The sequence below is a fragment of the Carassius gibelio genome, chromosome A11, assembly GCF_023724105.1.
Source record: "Carassius gibelio isolate Cgi1373 ecotype wild population from Czech Republic chromosome A11, carGib1.2-hapl.c, whole genome shotgun sequence".
Classification (NCBI taxonomy): Eukaryota; Metazoa; Chordata; class Actinopteri; order Cypriniformes; family Cyprinidae; genus Carassius; species Carassius gibelio.
Genome location: NC_068381.1, coordinates 25,499,678 through 25,517,264, shown reverse-complemented (window position 1 = coordinate 25,517,264; position 17,587 = coordinate 25,499,678). Strand labels below are relative to the sequence as shown.

Below are 17,587 nucleotides of genomic sequence, written 5' to 3'. Positions count from 1 at the left end.
TGTTCTAAATGTTTTATTGGCTTTAAAATATATATGCAGATTAAAAGGGTTGTTAATATTTGCCCTCACACTATTGTTATTGTTCCTATTTGTATTCTCACAATATTTGTAAATGTATATATATTTGCACTGTTGTTATAATTTTATATAATGACTTTATATTTGCAAATAAAAAGGGTTGTTAATCTTTGCACTCACAATGTTTTTGTGCCTATTTCTCACTGTAATTATAGTTGCAAAAAAAAACATTTTTTTAAGTATTCCAGTATTACATAACAGTAAAACACACACACAAAGAAACAGGGACTTCCAGAATAAGTCAGAAAATATAATAATATAATATTATACTGTAAAAATAATATATTATACTGAAAAAAAAGTGTCAGTAAGCGCTGCGTTATTCATGTATTTTGTTATGAAAATTCACAAAAACACAAATCATGTATTTTTGCAATGAATAGTCACGTTTTATCTGTCAAATAATTTCGGCTTTTTTTATCCAGCTGGATGCCTTTGTCCATATAAGGTATTTCCTGTAGTGTGCGTCACATAGTGGTCACAGGTTGGTGCTTCTACGAGTCCGGTTTGGACGTTATGCGAGAGAGCGCCCTCCGGCGTCCGGTATGAATGAAACGTACATAAAGTGATTGTTTACCCTGGAAAGTTCCCAAATTAAAGTGCGGGGGACGAATTTACGTTCGATTAAATTACGGGGGATAATGATGATTACGCACGCGTGCATCAGCAGCGTCAAAACGGACACATTCCAGGAATTCCATCACTGGTCGGAGCGGGCCGCGAACTCGCGTACGTGTGCGTCTTTTAGGATCTTTACCTCGACTAATGGGCGCCGGCCTTGGCGCAATGGATAACGCGTCTGACTATGGATCAGAAGATTCTAGGTTCGACTCCTGGCTGGCTCGCTCTGTGCTTGTTTTTCTCCGGCTTATTTTGTTGTTGTGTTTTTTTCTCCAAAGTCCAAAAGAAAAGGCAACTCTCTAGGCATTCTTCTATTTTTTCCAAAAAAAGGCACATTCTGCACACCCATTCCGATGTCTAGGGGAGACACGGACATGCTTTGGTATTGCCATTCATCTCACAAAATGCTGGCTGGTGGGCCAGTTGATTCTAGAATGAACAATTTCATCGCTACTCTGTAACCGCTTTACTACTTTGAAGGGTGCAATGCCATGTGGTTTTGATGTCACAGGCTTGCCATTTTGAAGCCTTATCACTAATTGCCACCTGGACATTGAGAATAATTTGTAATCTGCATTAAACTGAACGAGCGAATAATCAGCATATTAAAAATTGGTCTCACTTTCATTATTAACCTCACAACATGTCAGTTTTGTACCTTGACAGACCGACGATAGGCAGTTTTTCCTCTAGATAACGGTTGCCATGTGTGTTTTCAGATGCATGACACAAGTATTTTCACCTGGACAAGACCTTAATTACCAGTTCGAGGTATAAATTCAGCAATCACAGGATTCTGGCCAAAAAACTGAACCATGTGTGAGTCAACAAACATGTCCCTTGAATGCATGCAACACTATATATTTCAGTAAACCGTCCCTTCGGATGATTCTTGTATTGCCAAATTATTATCACATTGTTACAGTCACACACCAAAAGCAACAGGCCACTACAAAACCCTGCGCCCACACTGGCCACATTTATGGAAAGTGGCCCACAAGCTTGTGGCCAGTTAAAGCTGGCCAGTTCCCATATGGTCTAGCAGTTAGGATTCCTGGTTTTCTCGTACGCAGCCAGGGGTTGACTCCAGTTTTTCCTCTAGATAAAGGTTGCCGTGTGTGTTTTCAAATGGATGACACGAGTATTTTCACTTGGACAAGAGCTTAATTACCAGTTTGAGGAATCAATTCTGCAATCACAGGAATCTGCCCAAATACACTGAACCCCCGGGTTGAGTGAAAAAACAGATTCCCTGAATGCATACAACACTATATAATTCAGAAAACCGTCCTTTTGGATAATTCTTGTTTTGCCAAATTATTATCACATTGTTACAGTCACAGAACTAAAGCAACAGGCCACTACAAGGTCCTGCGCCCACGCTGACCACATGTATGGAAAGTGCGCCAGAAGCCCATGGCCAGTTTAAAGTGTCCAGATCCCATATGGTCTAGCGGTTAGGATTCCTGGTTTTCACCCAGGCGGCCCGGGTTCAACTCCCGGTATGGGAATGCATGCTCCTTTTTGCTTCCCTCCTCAAAAATCCAGCAAATCTTCCTGCACCAGAAGTGACTTTTTGGCCGGCAGTAGAGCTACAGAACCCTGATATGTCGAGGTTCTGACTAGCCCTTAGCCCCTTCGATAGCTCAGCTGGTAGAGCGGAGGACTGTAGGTTGGAGTGTTGGCCATCCTTAGGTCGCTGGTTCAACTCCGGCTCGAAGGAGGTGTTTTTTTCATGTTCCCACCAATGTTTTGGCTTGGAGCTGGCTTTCTCACAGCTGTCAGCAGAGCTTGAATTCGCAGTCCACAATTGGAAGGCAAAAGAGCTTTCCCTGACCGGGAATCGAACCCGGGCCGCGGCGGTGAGAGCGCCGAATCCTAACCACTAGACCACCAGGGATGGATGGTGGGCTCGTGGGCTGGTGGGCAGGAGGGCTGGAGGGCTGGTGGGCTGGTGGGCTGGAGGGCTGGTAGTCTGTTCTCCTGATAACAAGGTGAGAATGAGCAGACATCAATGCTTGCCACCGTCACATCGAAAACCAACAAGTCTGTAACAATCGGGGGTCTTTACTAATGGTGGGCCAGTGGCGCAATGGATAACGCGTCTGACTACGGATCAGAAGATTCTCGGTTCGACTCCTGGCTGGCTCGCTCTGTGCTTGTTTTTCTCCGGCTTATTTTGTTGTTGTGTTTTTTTTCTCCAAAGTCCAAAAGAAAAGGCAACTCTCTAGGCATTCTTCTATTTTTTCCAAAAAAAGGCACATTCTGCACACCCATTCCGATGTCTAGGGGAGACACGGACATGCTTTGGTATTGCCATTCGTCTCACAAAATGCAGGCTGGTGGGCCAGTTGATTCTAGAATAAACAATTTCATCGCTACTCTGTAACCGCTTTACTACTTTGAAGGGTGCAATGCCATGTGGTTTTGATGTCACAGGCTTGCCATTTTGAAGCCTTATCACTAATTGCCACCTGGACATTGAGAATAATTTGTAATCTGCATTAAACTGAACGAGCGAATAATCAGCATATTAAAAATTGGTCTCACTTTCATTATTAACCTCACAACATGTCAGTTTTGTACCTTGACAGACCGACGATAGGCAGTTTTTCCTCTAGATAACGGTTGCCATGTGTGTTTTCAGATGCATGACACAAGTATTTTCACCTGGACAAGACCTTAATTACCAGTTCGAGGTATAAATTCAGCAATCACAGGATTCTGGCCAAAAAACTGAACCATGTGTGAGTCAACAAACATGTCCCTTGAATGCCTGCAACACTATATATTTCAGTAAACCGTCCCTTTGGATGATTCTTGTATTGCCAAATTATTATCACATTGTTACAGTCACACACCAAAAGCAACAGGCCACTACAAAACCTTGCGCCCACACTGGCCACATTTATGGAAAGTGGCCCACAAGCTTGTGGCCAGTTAAAGCTGGCCAGTTCCCATATGGTCTAGCAGTTAGGATTCCTGGTTTTCTTGTACGCAGCCAGGGGTTGACTCCAGTTTTTCCTCTAGATAAAGGTTGCCGTGTGTGTTTTCAAATGGATGACACGAGTATTTTCACTTGGACAAGAGCTTAATTACCAGTTTGAGGAATCAATTCTGCAATCACAGGAATCTGCCCAAATACACTGAACCCCCGGGTTGAGTGAAAAAACAGATTCCCTGAATGCATACAACACTATATAATTCAGAAAACCGTCATTTTGCATAATTCTTGTTTTGCCAAATTATTATCACATTGTTACAGTCACAGAACTAAAGCAACAGGCCACTACAAGGTCCTGCGCCCACGCTGACCACATGTATGGAAAGTGCGCCAGAAGCCCATGGCCAGTTTAAAGTGTCCAAATCCCATATGGTCTAGCGGTTAGGATTCCTGGTTTTCACCCAGGCGGCCCGGGTTCAACTCCCGGTATGGGAATGCATGCTCCTTTTTGCTTCCCTCCTCAAAAATCCAGCAAATCTTCCTGCACCAGAAGTGACTTTTTGGCCAGCAGTAGAGCTACAGAACCCTGATATGTCGAGGTTCTGACTAGCCATTAGCCCCTTCGATAGCTCAGCTGGTAGAGCGGAGGACTGTAGGTTGGAGTGTTGGCCATCCTTAGGTCGCTGGTTCAACTCCGGCTCGAAGGAGGTGTTTTTTTCATGTTCCCACCAATGTTTTGGCTTGGAGCTGGCTTTCTCACAGCTGTAAGCAGAGCTTGGATTCGCAGTCCACAATTGGAAGGCAAAAGAGCTTTCCCTGACCGGGAATCGAACCCGGGCCGCGGCGGTGAGAGCGCCGAATCCTAACCACTAGACCACCAGGGATGGATGGTGGGCTGGAGAGCTCGTGGGCTGGTGGGCAGGAGGGCTGGAGGGCTCGTGGGCTGGTGGGCTGGTGGGCTGGTGGGCTGGAGGGCTGGTAGTCTGTTCTCCTGATAACAAGGTGAGAATGAGCAGACATCAATGCTTGCCACCGTCACATCGAAAACCAACAAGTCTGTAACAATCGGGGGTCTTTACTTTTGGTGGGCCAGTGGCGCAATGGATAACGCATCTGACTACGGATCAGAAGATTCTAGGTTCGACTCCTGGCTGGCTCGCTCTGTGCTTGTTTTTCTCCGGCTTATTTTGTTGTTGTGTTTTTTTCTCCAAAGTCCAAAAGAAAAGGCAACTCTCTAGGCATTCTTCTATTTTTTCCAAAAAAAGGCACATTCTGCACACCCATTCCGATGTCTAGGGGAGACACGGACATGCTTTGGTATTGCCATTCGTCTCACAAAATGCAGGCTGGTGGGCCAGTTGATTCTAGAATGAACAATTTCATCGCTACTCTGTAACCGCTTTACTACTTTGAAGGGTGCAATGCCATGTGGTTTTGATGTCACAGGCTTGCCATTTTGAAGACTTATCACTAATTGCCACCTGGACATTGAGAATAATTTGTAATCTGCATTAAACTGAACGAGCGAATAATCAGCATATTAAAAATTGGTCTCACTTTCATTATTAACCTCACAACATGTCAGTTTTGTACCTTGACAGACCGACGATAGGCAGTTTTTCCTCTAGATAATGGTTGCCATGTGTGTTTTCAGATGCATGACACAAGTATTTTCACCTGGACAAGACCTTAATTACCAGTTCGAGGTATAAATTCAGCAATCACAGGATTCTGGCCAAAAGACTGAACCATGTGTGAGTCAACAAACATGTCCCTTGAATGCATGCAACACTATATATTTCAGTAAACCGTCCCTTCGGATGATTCTTGTATTGCCAAATTATTATCACATTGTTACAGTCACACACCAAAAGCAACAGGCCACTACAAAACCTTGCGCCCACACTGGCCACATTTATGGAAAGTGGCCCACAAGCTTGTGGCCAGTTAAAGCTGGCCAGTTCCCATATGGTCTAGCAGTTAGGATTCCTGGTTTTCTTGTACGCAGCCAGGGGTTGACTCCAGTTTTTCCTCTAGATAAAGGTTGCCGTGTGTGTTTTCAAATGGATGACACGAGTATTTTCACTTGGACAAGAGCTTAATTACCAGTTTGAGGAATCAATTCTGCAATCACAGGAATCTGCCCAAATACACTGAACCCCCGGGTTGAGTGAAAAAACAGATTCCCTGAATGCATACAACACTATATAATTCAGAAAACCGTCATTTTGCATAATTCTTGTTTTGCCAAATTATTATCACATTGTTACAGTCACAGAACTAAAGCAACAGGCCACTACAAGGTCCTGCGCCCACGCTGACCACATGTATGGAAAGTGCGCCAGAAGCCCATGGCCAGTTTAAAGTGTCCAAATCCCATATGGTCTAGCGGTTAGGATTCCTGGTTTTCACCCAGGCGGCCCGGGTTCAACTCCCGGTATGGGAATGCATGCTCCTTTTTGCTTCCCTCCTCAAAAATCCAGCAAATCTTCCTGCACCAGAAGTGACTTTTTGGCCAGCAGTAGAGCTACAGAACCCTGATATGTCGAGGTTCTGACTAGCCATTAGCCCCTTCGATAGCTCAGCTGGTAGAGCGGAGGACTGTAGGTTGGAGTGTTGGCCATCCTTAGGTCGCTGGTTCAACTCCGGCTCGAAGGAGGTGTTTTTTTCATGTTCCCACCAATGTTTTGGCTTGGAGCTGGCTTTCTCACAGCTGTAAGCAGAGCTTGGATTCGCAGTCCACAATTGGAAGGCAAAAGAGCTTTCCCTGACCGGGAATCGAACCCGGGCCGCGGCGGTGAGAGCGCCGAATCCTAACCACTAGACCACCAGGGATGGATGGTGGGCTGGAGAGCTCGTGGGCTGGTGGGCAGGAGGGCTGGAGGGCTCGTGGGCTGGTGGGCTGGTGGGCTGGTGGGCTGGTGGGCTGGTGGGCTGGAGGGCTGGTAGTCTGTTCTCCTGATAACAAGGTGAGAATGAGCAGACATCAATGCTTGCCACCGTCACATCGAAAACCAACAAGTCTGTAACAATCGGGGGTCTTTACTTTTGGTGGGCCAGTGGCGCAATGGATAACGCATCTGACTACGGATCAGAAGATTCTAGGTTCGACTCCTGGCTGGCTCGCTCTGTGCTTGTTTTTCTCCGGCTTATTTTGTTGTTGTGTTTTTTTCTCCAAAGTCCAAAAGAAAAGGCAACTCTCTAGGAATTCTTCTATTTTTTCCAAAAAAAGGCACATTCTGCACACCCATTCCGATGTCTAGGGGAGACACGGACATGCTTTGGTATTGCCATTCGTCTCACAAAATGCAGGCTGGTGGGCCAGTTGATTCTAGAATGAACAATTTCATCGCTACTCTGTAACCGCTTTACTACTTTGAAGGGTGCAATGCCATGTGGTTTTGATGTCACAGGCTTGCCATTTTGAAGACTTATCACTAATTGCCACCTGGACATTGAGAATAATTTGTAATCTGCATTAAACTGAACGAGCGAATAATCAGCATATTAAAAATTGGTCTCACTTTCATTATTAACCTCACAACATGTCAGTTTTGTACCTTGACAGACCGACGATAGGCAGTTTTTCCTCTAGATAACGGTTGCCATGTGTGTTTTCAGATGCATGACACAAGTATTTTCACCTGGACAAGACCTTAATTACCAGTTCGAGGTATAAATTCAGCAATCACAGGATTCTGGCCAAAAAACTGAACCATGTGTGAGTCAACAAACATGTCCCTTGAATGCATGCAACACTATATATTTCAGTAAACCGTCCCTTCGGATGATTCTTGTATTGCCAAATTATTATCACATTGTTACAGTCACACACCAAAAGCAACAGGCCACTACAAAACCCTGCGCCCACACTGGCCACATTTATGGAAAGTGGCCCACAAGCTTGTGGCCAGTTAAAGCTGGCCAGTTCCCATATGGTCTAGCAGTTAGGATTCCTGGTTTTCTCGTACGCAGCCAGGGGTTGACTCCAGTTTTTCCTCTAGATAAATGTTGCCGTGTGTGTTTTCAAATGGATGACACGAGTATTTTCACTTGGACAAGAGCTTAATTACCAGTTTGAGGAATCAATTCTGCAATCACAGGAATCTGCCCAAATACACTGAACCCCCGGGTTGAGTGAAAAAACAGATTCCCTGAATGCATACAACACTATATAATTCAGAAAACCGTCCTTTTGGATAATTCTTGTTTTGCCAAATTATTATCACATTGTTACAGTCACAGAACTAAAGCAACAGGCCACTACAAGGTCCTGCGCCCACGCTGACCACATGTATGGAAAGTGCGCCAGAAGCCCATGGCCAGTTTAAAGTGTCCAGATCCCATATGGTCTAGCGGTTAGGATTCCTGGTTTTCACCCAGGCGGCCCGGGTTCAACTCCCGGTATGGGAATGCATGCTCCTTTTTGCTTCCCTCCTCAAAAATCCAGCAAATCTTCCTGCACCAGAAGTGACTTTTTGGCCAGCAGTAGAGCTACAGAACCCTGATATGTCGAGGTTCTGACTAGCCCTTAGCCCCTTCGATAGCTCAGCTGGTAGAGCGGAGGACTGTAGGTTGGAGTGTTGGCCATCCTTAGGTCGCTGGTTCAACTCCGGCTCGAAGGAGGTGTTTTTTTCATGTTCCCACCAATGTTTTGGCTTGGAGCTGGCTTTCTCACATCTGTCAGCAGAGCTTGAATTCGCAGTCCACAATTGGAAGGCAAAAGAGCTTTCCCTGACCGGGAATCGAACCCGGGCCGCGGCGGTGAGAGCGCCGAATCCTAACCACTAGACCACCAGGGAGGGATGGTGGGCTGGAGGGCTCGTGGGCTGCTGGGGTGGTGGGCTGGAGGGCTGGTAGTCTGTTCTCCTGATAACAAGGTGAGAATGAGCAGACATCAATGCTTGCCACCGTCACATCGAAAACCAACAAGTCTGTAACAATCGGGGGTCTTTACTAATGGTGGGCCAGTGGCGCAATGGATAACGCGTCTGACTACGGATCAGAAGATTCTCGGTTCGACTCCTGGCTGGCTCGCTCTGTGCTTGTTTTTCTCCGGCTTATTTTGTTGTTGTGTTTTTTTTCTCCAAAGTCCAAAAGAAAAGGCAACTCTCTAGGCATTCTTCTATTTTTTCCAAAAAAAGGCACATTCTGCACACCCATTCCGATGTCTAGGGGAGACACGGACATGCTTTGGTATTGCCATTCGTCTCACAAAATGCAGGCTGGTGGGCCAGTTGATTCTAGAATAAACAATTTCATCGCTACTCTGTAACCGCTTTACTACTTTGAAGGGTGCAATGCCATGTGGTTTTGATGTCACAGGCTTGCCATTTTGAAGCCTTATCACTAATTGCCACCTGGACATTGAGAATAATTTGTAATCTGCATTAAACTGAACGAGCGAATAATCAGCATATTAAAAATTGGTCTCACTTTCATTATTAACCTCACAACATGTCAGTTTTGTACCTTGACAGACCGACGATAGGCAGTTTTTCCTCTAGATAACGGTTGCCATGTGTGTTTTCAGATGCATGACACAAGTATTTTCACCTGGACAAGACCTTAATTACCAGTTCGAGGTATAAATTCAGCAATCACAGGATTCTGGCCAAAAAACTGAACCATGTGTGAGTCAACAAACATGTCCCTTGAATGCCTGCAACACTATATATTTCAGTAAACCGTCCCTTTGGATGATTCTTGTATTGCCAAATTATTATCACATTGTTACAGTCACACACCAAAAGCAACAGGCCACTACAAAACCTTGCGCCCACACTGGCCACATTTATGGAAAGTGGCCCACAAGCTTGTGGCCAGTTAAAGCTGGCCAGTTCCCATATGGTCTAGCAGTTAGGATTCCTGGTTTTCTTGTACGCAGCCAGGGGTTGACTCCAGTTTTTCCTCTAGATAAAGGTTGCCGTGTGTGTTTTCAAATGGATGACACGAGTATTTTCACTTGGACAAGAGCTTAATTACCAGTTTGAGGAATCAATTCTGCAATCACAGGAATCTGCCCAAATACACTGAACCCCCGGGTTGAGTGAAAAAACAGATTCCCTGAATGCATACAACACTATATAATTCAGAAAACCGTCATTTTGCATAATTCTTGTTTTGCCAAATTATTATCACATTGTTACAGTCACAGAACTAAAGCAACAGGCCACTACAAGGTCCTGCGCCCACGCTGACCACATGTATGGAAAGTGCGCCAGAAGCCCATGGCCAGTTTAAAGTGTCCAAATCCCATATGGTCTAGCGGTTAGGATTCCTGGTTTTCACCCAGGCGGCCCGGGTTCAACTCCCGGTATGGGAATGCATGCTCCTTTTTGCTTCCCTCCTCAAAAATCCAGCAAATCTTCCTGCACCAGAAGTGACTTTTTGGCCAGCAGTAGAGCTACAGAACCCTGATATGTCGAGGTTCTGACTAGCCATTAGCCCCTTCGATAGCTCAGCTGGTAGAGCGGAGGACTGTAGGTTGGAGTGTTGGCCATCCTTAGGTCGCTGGTTCAACTCCGGCTCGAAGGAGGTGTTTTTTTCATGTTCCCACCAATGTTTTGGCTTGGAGCTGGCTTTCTCACAGCTGTAAGCAGAGCTTGGATTCGCAGTCCACAATTGGAAGGCAAAAGAGCTTTCCCTGACCGGGAATCGAACCCGGGCCGCGGCGGTGAGAGCGCCGAATCCTAACCACTAGACCACCAGGGATGGATGGTGGGCTGGAGGGCTCGTGGGCTGGTGGGCAGGAGGGCTGGAGGGCTCGTGGGCTGGTGGGCTGGTGGGCTGGAGGGCTGGTAGTCTGTTCTCCTGATAACAAGGTGAGAATGAGCAGACATCAATGCTTGCCACCGTCACATCGAAAACCAACAAGTCTGTAACAATCGGGGGTCTTTACTTTTGGTGGGCCAGTGGCGCAATGGATAACGCATCTGACTACGGATCAGAAGATTCTAGGTTCGACTCCTGGCTGGCTCGCTCTGTGCTTGTTTTTCTCCGGCTTATTTTGTTGTTGTGTTTTTTTCTCCAAAGTCCAAAAGAAAAGGCAACTCTCTAGGCATTCTTCTATTTTTTCCAAAAAAAGGCACATTCTGCACACCCATTCCGATGTCTAGGGGAGACACGGACATGCTTTGGTATTGCCATTCGTCTCACAAAATGCAGGCTGGTGGGCCAGTTGATTCTAGAATGAACAATTTCATTGCTACTCTGTAACCGCTTTACTACTTTGAAGGGTGCAATGCCATGTGGTTTTGATGTCACAGGCTTGCCATTTTGAAGACTTATCACTAATTGCCACCTGGACATTGAGAATAATTTGTAATCTGCATTAAACTGAACGAGCGAATAATCAGCATATTAAAAATTGGTCTCACTTTCATTATTAACCTCACAACATGTCAGTTTTGTACCTTGACAGACCGACGATAGGCAGTTTTTCCTCTAGATAATGGTTGCCATGTGTGTTTTCAGATGCATGACACAAGTATTTTCACCTGGACAAGACCTTAATTACCAGTTCGAGGTATAAATTCAGCAATCACAGGATTCTGGCCAAAAGACTGAACCATGTGTGAGTCAACAAACATGTCCCTTGAATGCATGCAACACTATATATTTCAGTAAACCGTCCCTTCGGATGATTCTTGTATTGCCAAATTATTATCACATTGTTACAGTCACACACCAAAAGCAACAGGCCACTACAAAACCTTGCGCCCACACTGGCCACATTTATGGAAAGTGGCCCACAAGCTTGTGGCCAGTTAAAGCTGGCCAGTTCCCATATGGTCTAGCAGTTAGGATTCCTGGTTTTCTTGTACGCAGCCAGGGGTTGACTCCAGTTTTTCCTCTAGATAAAGGTTGCCGTGTGTGTTTTCAAATGGATGACACGAGTATTTTCACTTGGACAAGAGCTTAATTACCAGTTTGAGGAATCAATTCTGCAATCACAGGAATCTGCCCAAATACACTGAACCCCCGGGTTGATTGAAAAAACAGATTCCCTGAATGCATACAACACTATATAATTCAGAAAACCGTCATTTTGCATAATTCTTGTTTTGCCAAATTATTATCACATTGTTACAGTCACAGAACTAAAGCAACAGGCCACTACAAGGTCCTGCGCCCACGCTGACCACATGTATGGAAAGTGCGCCAGAAGCCCATGGCCAGTTTAAAGTGTCCAAATCCCATATGGTCTAGCGGTTAGGATTCCTGGTTTTCACCCAGGCGGCCCGGGTTCAACTCCCGGTATGGGAATGCATGCTCCTTTTTGCTTCCCTCCTCAAAAATCCATCAAATCTTCCTGCACCAGAAGTGACTTTTTGGCCAGCAGTAGAGCTACAGAACCCTGATATGTCGAGGTTCTGATCCAGCAAATCTTCCTGCACCAGAAGTGACTTTTTGGCCAGCAGTAGAGCTACAGAACCCTGATATGTCGAGGTTCTGACTAGCCCTCAGCCCCTTCGATAGCTCAGCTGGTAGAGCGGAGGACTGTAGGTTGGAGTGTTGGCCATCCTTAGGTCGCTGGTTCAACTCCGGCTCGAAGGAGGTGTTTTTTTTCATGTTCCCACCAATGTTTTGGCTTGGAGCTGGCTTTCTCACAGCTGTCAGCAGAGCTTGAATTCGCAGTCCACAATTGGAAGGAAAAAGAGCTTTCCCTGACCGGGAATCGAACCCGGGCCGCGGCGGTGAGAGCGCCGAATCCTAACCACTAGACCACCAGGGATGGATGGTGGGCTCGTGGGCTGGTGGGCAGGAGGGCTGGAGGGCTCGTGGGCTGGTGGGCTGGTGGGCTGGTGGGCTGGAGGGCTGGTAGTCTGTTCTCCTGATAACAAGGTGAGAATGAGCAGACATCAATGCTTGCCACCGTCACATCGAAAACCAACAAGTCTGTAACAATCGGGTGTCTTTACTAATGGTGGGCCAGTGGCGCAATGGATAACTCGTCTGACTACGGATCAGAAGATTCTAGGTTCGACTCCTGGCTGGCTCGCTCTGTGCTTGTTTTTCTCCGGCTTATTTTGTTGTTGTGTTTTTTTTCTCCAAAGTCCAAAAGAAAAGGCAACTCTCTAGGCATTCTTCTATTTTTTCCAAAAAAAGGCACATTCTGCACACCCATTCCGATGTCTAGGGGAGACACGGACATGCTTTGGTATTGCCATTCGTCTCACAAAATGCAGGCTGGTGGGCCAGTTGATTCTAGAAAGAACAATTTCATCGCTACTCTGTAACCGCTTTACTACTTTGAAGGGTGCAATGCCATGTGGTTTTGATGTCACAGGCTTGCCATTTTGAAGCCTTATCACTAATTGCCACCTGGACATTGAGAATAATTTGTAATCTGCATTAAACTGAACGAGCGAATAATCAGCAATTTTGCGGATTAAAAATTGGTCTCACTTTCATTATTAACCTCACAACATGTCAGTTTTGTACCTTGACAGACCGACGATAGGCAGTTTTTCCTCTAGATAACGGTTGCCATGTGTGTTTTCAGATGCATGACACAAGTATTTTCACCTGGACAAGACCTTAATTACCAGTTCGAGGTATAAATTCAGCAATCACAGGATTCTGGCCAAAAAACTGAACCATGTGTGAGTCAACAAACATGTCCCTTGAATGCATGCAACACTATATATTTCAGTAAACCGTCCCTTCGGATGATTCTTGTATTGCCAAATTATTATCACATTGTTACAGTCACACACCAAAAGCAACAGGCCACTACAAAACCCTGCGCCCACACTGGCCACATTTATGGAAAGTGGCCCACAAGCTTGTGGCCAGTTAAAGCTGGCCAGTTCCCATATGGTCTAGCAGTTAGGATTCCTGGTTTTCTCGTACGCAGCCAGGGGTTGACTCCAGTTTTTCCTCTAGATAAAGGTTGCCGTGTGTGTTTTCAAATGGATGACACAAGTATTTTCACTTGGACAAGAGCTTAATTACCAGTTTGAGGAATCAATTCTGCAATCACAGGAATCTGCCCAAATACACTGAACCCCCGGGTTGAGTGAAAAAACTGATTCCCTGAATGCATACAACACTATATAATTCAGAAAACCGTCCTTTTGGACAATTCTTGTTTTGCCAAATTATTATCACATTGTTACAGTCACAGAACTAAAGCAACAGGCCACTACAAGGTCCTGCGCCCACGCTGACCACATGTATGGAAAGTGCGCCAGAAGCCCATGGCCAGTTTAAAGTGTCCAGATCCCATATGGTCTAGCGGTTAGGATTCCTGGTTTTCACCCAGGCGGCCCGGGTTCAACTCCCGGTATGGAAATGCCCGTCCTTTTTGCTTCCCTCCTCAAAAATCCAGCAAATCTTCCTGCACCAGAAGTGACTTTTTGGCCAGCAGTAGAGCTACAGAACCCTGATATGTCGAGGTTCTGACTAGCCCTTAGCCCCTTCGATAGCTCAGCTGGTAGAGCGGAGGACTGTAGGTTGGAGTGTTGGCCATCCTTAGGTCGCTGGTTCAACTCCGGCTCGAAGGAGGTGTTTTTTTCATGTTCCCACCAATGTTTTGGCTTGGAGCTGGCTTTCTCACAGCTGTCAGCAGAGCTTGAATTCGCAGTCCACAATTGGAAGGCAAAAGAGCTTTCCCTGACCGGGAATCGAACCCGGGCCGCGGCGGTGAGAACGCCGAATTCTAACCACTAGACCACCAGGGAGGGATGGTGGGCTGTAGGGCTCGTGGGCTGGAGGGCTCGTGGGCTGCTGGGCTGGTGGGCTGGAGGGCTGGAGGGCTGGAGGGCTGGTAGTCTGTTCTCCTGATAACAAGGTGAGAATGAGCAGACATCAATGCTTGCCACCGTCACATCGAAAACCAACAAGTCTGTAACAATCGGGGGTCTTTACTTTTGGTGGGCCAGTGGCGCAATGGATAACGCGTCTGACTACGGATCAGAAGATTCTAGGTTCGACTCCTGGCTGGCTCGCTCTGTGCTTGTTTTTCTCCGGCTTATTTTGTTGTTGTGTTTTTTTTCTCCAAAGTCCAAAAGAAAAGGCAACTCTCTAGGCATTCTTCTATTTTTTCCAAAAAAAGGCACATTCTGCACACCCATTCCGATGTCTAGGGGAGACACGGACATGCAGTCTCACAAAATGCAGGCTGGTGGGCCAGTTGATTCTAGAATGAACAATTTCATCGCTACTCTGTAACCGCTTTACTACTTTGAAGGGTGCAATGCCATGTGGTTTTGATGTCACAGGCTTGCCATTTTGAAGCCTTATCACTAATTGCCACCTGGACATTGAGAATAATTTGTAATCTGCATTAAACTGAACGAGCGAATAATCAGCATATTAAAAATTGGTCTCACTTTCATTATTAACCTCACAACATGTCAGTTTTGTACCTTGACAGACCGACGATAGGCAGTTTTTCCTCTAGATAACGGTTGCCATGTGTGTTTTCAGATGCATGACACAAGTATTTTCACCTGGACAAGACCTTAATTACCAGTTCGAGGTATAAATTCAGCAATCACAGGATTCTGGCCAAAAAACTGAACCATGTGTGAGTCAACAAACATGTCCCTTGAATGCATGCAACACTATATATTTCAGTAAACCGTCCCTTCGGATGATTCTTGTATTGCCAAATTATTATCACATTGTTACAGTCACACACCAAAAGCAACAGGCCACTACAAAACCCTGCGCCCACACTGGCCACATTTATGGAAAGTGGCCCACAAGCTTGTGGCCAGTTAAAGCTGGCCAGTTCCCATATGGGCTGGAGGGCTCGTGGGCTGGTGGGCAGGAGGGCTGGAGGGCTGGTGGGCTGGTGGGCTGGTGGGCTGGTGGGCTGGTGGGCTGGTGGGCTGGAGGGCTGGTGGGCTGGAGGGCTGGAGGGCTGGTGGGCTGGAGGGCTGGTGGGCTGGAGGGCTGGTGGGCTGGAGGGCTGGTAGTCTGTTCTCCTGATAACAAGGTGAGAATGAGCAGACATCAATGCTTGCCACCGTCACATCGAAAACCAACAAGTCTGTAACAATCGGGGGTCTTTACTAATGGTGGGCCAGTGGCGCAATGGATAACGCGTCTGACTACGGATCAGAAGATTCTAGGTTCGACTCCTGGCTGGCTCGCTCTGTGCTTGTTTTTCTCCGGCTTATTTTGTTGTTGTGTTTTTTTTCTCCAAAGTCCAAAAGAAAAGGCAACTCTCTAGGCATTCTTCTATTTTTTTCAAAAAAAGGCACATTCTGCACACCCATTCCGATGTCTAGGGGAGACACGGACATGCTTTGGTATTGCCATTCGTCTCACAAAATGCAGGCTGGTGGGCCAGTTGATTCTAGAAAGAACAATTTCATCGCTACTCTGTAACCGCTTTACTACTTTGAAGGGTGCAATGCCATGTGGTTTTGATGTCACAGGCTTGCCATTTTGAAGCCTTATCACTAATTGCCACCTGGACATTGAGAATAATTTGTAATCTGCATTAAACTGAACGAGCGAATAATCAGCAATTTTGCGGATTAAAAATTGGTCTCACTTTCATTATTAACCTCACAACATGTCAGTTTTGTACCTTGACAGAAACCGTCCCTTCGGATGATTCTTGTATTGCCAAATTATTATCACATTGTTACAGTCACACACCAAAAGCAACAGGCCACTACAAAACCCTGCGCCCACACTGGCCACATTTATGGAAAGTGGCCCACAAGCTTGTGGCCAGTTAAAGCTGGCCAGTTCCCATATGGTCTAGCAGTTAGGATTCCTGGTTTTCTCGTACGCAGCCAGGGGTTGACTCCAGTTTTTCCTCTAGATAAAGGTTGCCGTGTGTGTTTTCAAATGGATGACACGAGTATTTTCACTTGGACAAGAGCTTAATTACCAGTTTGAGGAATCAATTCTGCAATCACAGGAATCTGCCCAAATACACTGAACCCCCGGGTTGAGTGAAAAAACAGATTCCCTGAATGCATACAACACTATATAATTCAGAAAACCGTCCTTTTGGATAATTCTTGTTTTGCCAAATTATTATCACATTGTTACAGTCACAGAACTAAAGCAACAGGCCACTACAAGGTCCTGCGCCCACGCTGACCACATGTATGGAAAGTGCGCCAGAAGCCCATGGCCAGTTTAAAGTGTCCAGATCCCATATGGTCTAGCGGTTAGGATTCCTGGTTTTCACCCAGGCGGCCCGGGTTCAACTCCCGGTATGGGAATGCATGCTCCTTTTTGCTTCCCTCCTCAAAAATCCAGCAAATCTTCCTGCACCAGAAGTGACTTTTTGGCCAGCAGTAGAGCTACAGAACCCTGATATGTCGAGGTTCTGACTAGCCCTTAGCCCCTTTGATAGCTCAGCTGGTAGAGCGGAGGACTGTAGGTTGGAGTGTTGGCCATCCTTAGGTCGCTGGTTCAACTCCGGCTCGAAGGAGGTGTTTTTTTCATGTTCCCACCAATGTTTTGGCTTGGAGCTGGCTTTCTCACATCTGTCAGCAGAGCTTGAATTCGCAGTCCACAATTGGAAGGCAAAAGAGCTTTCCCTGACCGGGAATCGAACCCGGGCCGCGGCGGTGAGAGCGCCGAATCCTAACCACTAGACCACCAGGGAGGGATGGTGGGCTGGAGGGCTCGTGGGCTGCTGGGCTGGTGGGCTGGAGGGCTGGTAGTCTGTTCTCCTGATAACAAGGTGAGAATGAGCAGACATCAATGCTTGCCACCGTCACATCGAAAACCAACAAGTCTGTAACAATCGGGGGTCTTTACTTTTGGTGGGCCAGTGGCGCAATGGATAACGCGTCTGACTACGGATCAGAAGATTCTAGGTTCGACTCCTGGCTGGCTCGCTCTGTGCTTGTTTTTCTCCGGCTTATTTTGTTGTTGTGTTTTTTTTTCTTCAAAGTCCAAAAGAAAAGGCAACTCTCTAGGCATTCTTCTATTTTTTCCAAAAAAAGGCACATTCTGCAC

General features: G+C 46.2%; 17 non-coding genes across 17 annotated transcripts; all 17 read left to right on the top strand.

Moving 5' to 3' along the window:
- The first annotated feature begins 2,138 nt into the window (after positions 1 to 2,138).
- Positions 2,139 to 2,210, top strand: trnae-uuc (transfer RNA glutamic acid (anticodon UUC)). Its single transcript has one exon. It is a non-coding gene; the product is annotated as a tRNA-Glu (tRNA).
- A 124-nt stretch (positions 2,211 to 2,334) lies between these two features.
- trnay-gua (transfer RNA tyrosine (anticodon GUA)) lies at positions 2,335 to 2,422 on the top strand. Its single transcript is given in 2 exon segments — positions 2,335 to 2,371; positions 2,387 to 2,422. It is a non-coding gene; the product is annotated as a tRNA-Tyr (tRNA).
- A 1,644-nt stretch (positions 2,423 to 4,066) lies between these two features.
- On the top strand, positions 4,067 to 4,138 carry trnae-uuc (transfer RNA glutamic acid (anticodon UUC)). Its single transcript has one exon. It is a non-coding gene; the product is annotated as a tRNA-Glu (tRNA).
- A 124-nt stretch (positions 4,139 to 4,262) lies between these two features.
- On the top strand, positions 4,263 to 4,350 carry trnay-gua (transfer RNA tyrosine (anticodon GUA)). The gene is given in 2 exon segments: positions 4,263 to 4,299; positions 4,315 to 4,350. It is a non-coding gene; the product is annotated as a tRNA-Tyr (tRNA).
- Positions 4,351 to 6,017: 1,667 nt separating this feature from the next.
- Positions 6,018 to 6,089, top strand: trnae-uuc (transfer RNA glutamic acid (anticodon UUC)). The gene has a single exon. It is a non-coding gene; the product is annotated as a tRNA-Glu (tRNA).
- Positions 6,090 to 6,213: 124 nt separating this feature from the next.
- trnay-gua (transfer RNA tyrosine (anticodon GUA)) lies at positions 6,214 to 6,301 on the top strand. The gene is given in 2 exon segments: positions 6,214 to 6,250; positions 6,266 to 6,301. It is a non-coding gene; the product is annotated as a tRNA-Tyr (tRNA).
- Positions 6,302 to 7,984: 1,683 nt separating this feature from the next.
- On the top strand, positions 7,985 to 8,056 carry trnae-uuc (transfer RNA glutamic acid (anticodon UUC)). The gene has a single exon. It is a non-coding gene; the product is annotated as a tRNA-Glu (tRNA).
- Positions 8,057 to 8,180: 124 nt separating this feature from the next.
- trnay-gua (transfer RNA tyrosine (anticodon GUA)) lies at positions 8,181 to 8,268 on the top strand. The gene is given in 2 exon segments: positions 8,181 to 8,217; positions 8,233 to 8,268. It is a non-coding gene; the product is annotated as a tRNA-Tyr (tRNA).
- Positions 8,269 to 9,896: 1,628 nt separating this feature from the next.
- trnae-uuc (transfer RNA glutamic acid (anticodon UUC)) lies at positions 9,897 to 9,968 on the top strand. Its single transcript has one exon. It is a non-coding gene; the product is annotated as a tRNA-Glu (tRNA).
- Positions 9,969 to 10,092: 124 nt separating this feature from the next.
- Positions 10,093 to 10,180, top strand: trnay-gua (transfer RNA tyrosine (anticodon GUA)). The gene is given in 2 exon segments: positions 10,093 to 10,129; positions 10,145 to 10,180. It is a non-coding gene; the product is annotated as a tRNA-Tyr (tRNA).
- Positions 10,181 to 11,839: 1,659 nt separating this feature from the next.
- On the top strand, positions 11,840 to 11,911 carry trnae-uuc (transfer RNA glutamic acid (anticodon UUC)). Its single transcript has one exon. It is a non-coding gene; the product is annotated as a tRNA-Glu (tRNA).
- A 203-nt stretch (positions 11,912 to 12,114) lies between these two features.
- trnay-gua (transfer RNA tyrosine (anticodon GUA)) lies at positions 12,115 to 12,202 on the top strand. Its single transcript is given in 2 exon segments — positions 12,115 to 12,151; positions 12,167 to 12,202. It is a non-coding gene; the product is annotated as a tRNA-Tyr (tRNA).
- Positions 12,203 to 14,066: 1,864 nt separating this feature from the next.
- trnay-gua (transfer RNA tyrosine (anticodon GUA)) lies at positions 14,067 to 14,154 on the top strand. Its single transcript is given in 2 exon segments — positions 14,067 to 14,103; positions 14,119 to 14,154. It is a non-coding gene; the product is annotated as a tRNA-Tyr (tRNA).
- Positions 14,155 to 14,525: 371 nt separating this feature from the next.
- On the top strand, positions 14,526 to 14,598 carry trnar-acg (transfer RNA arginine (anticodon ACG)). Its single transcript has one exon. It is a non-coding gene; the product is annotated as a tRNA-Arg (tRNA).
- A 1,079-nt stretch (positions 14,599 to 15,677) lies between these two features.
- trnar-acg (transfer RNA arginine (anticodon ACG)) lies at positions 15,678 to 15,750 on the top strand. The gene has a single exon. It is a non-coding gene; the product is annotated as a tRNA-Arg (tRNA).
- A 1,020-nt stretch (positions 15,751 to 16,770) lies between these two features.
- Positions 16,771 to 16,842, top strand: trnae-uuc (transfer RNA glutamic acid (anticodon UUC)). Its single transcript has one exon. It is a non-coding gene; the product is annotated as a tRNA-Glu (tRNA).
- A 551-nt stretch (positions 16,843 to 17,393) lies between these two features.
- Positions 17,394 to 17,466, top strand: trnar-acg (transfer RNA arginine (anticodon ACG)). Its single transcript has one exon. It is a non-coding gene; the product is annotated as a tRNA-Arg (tRNA).
- Positions 17,467 to 17,587: the final 121 nt, after the last annotated feature.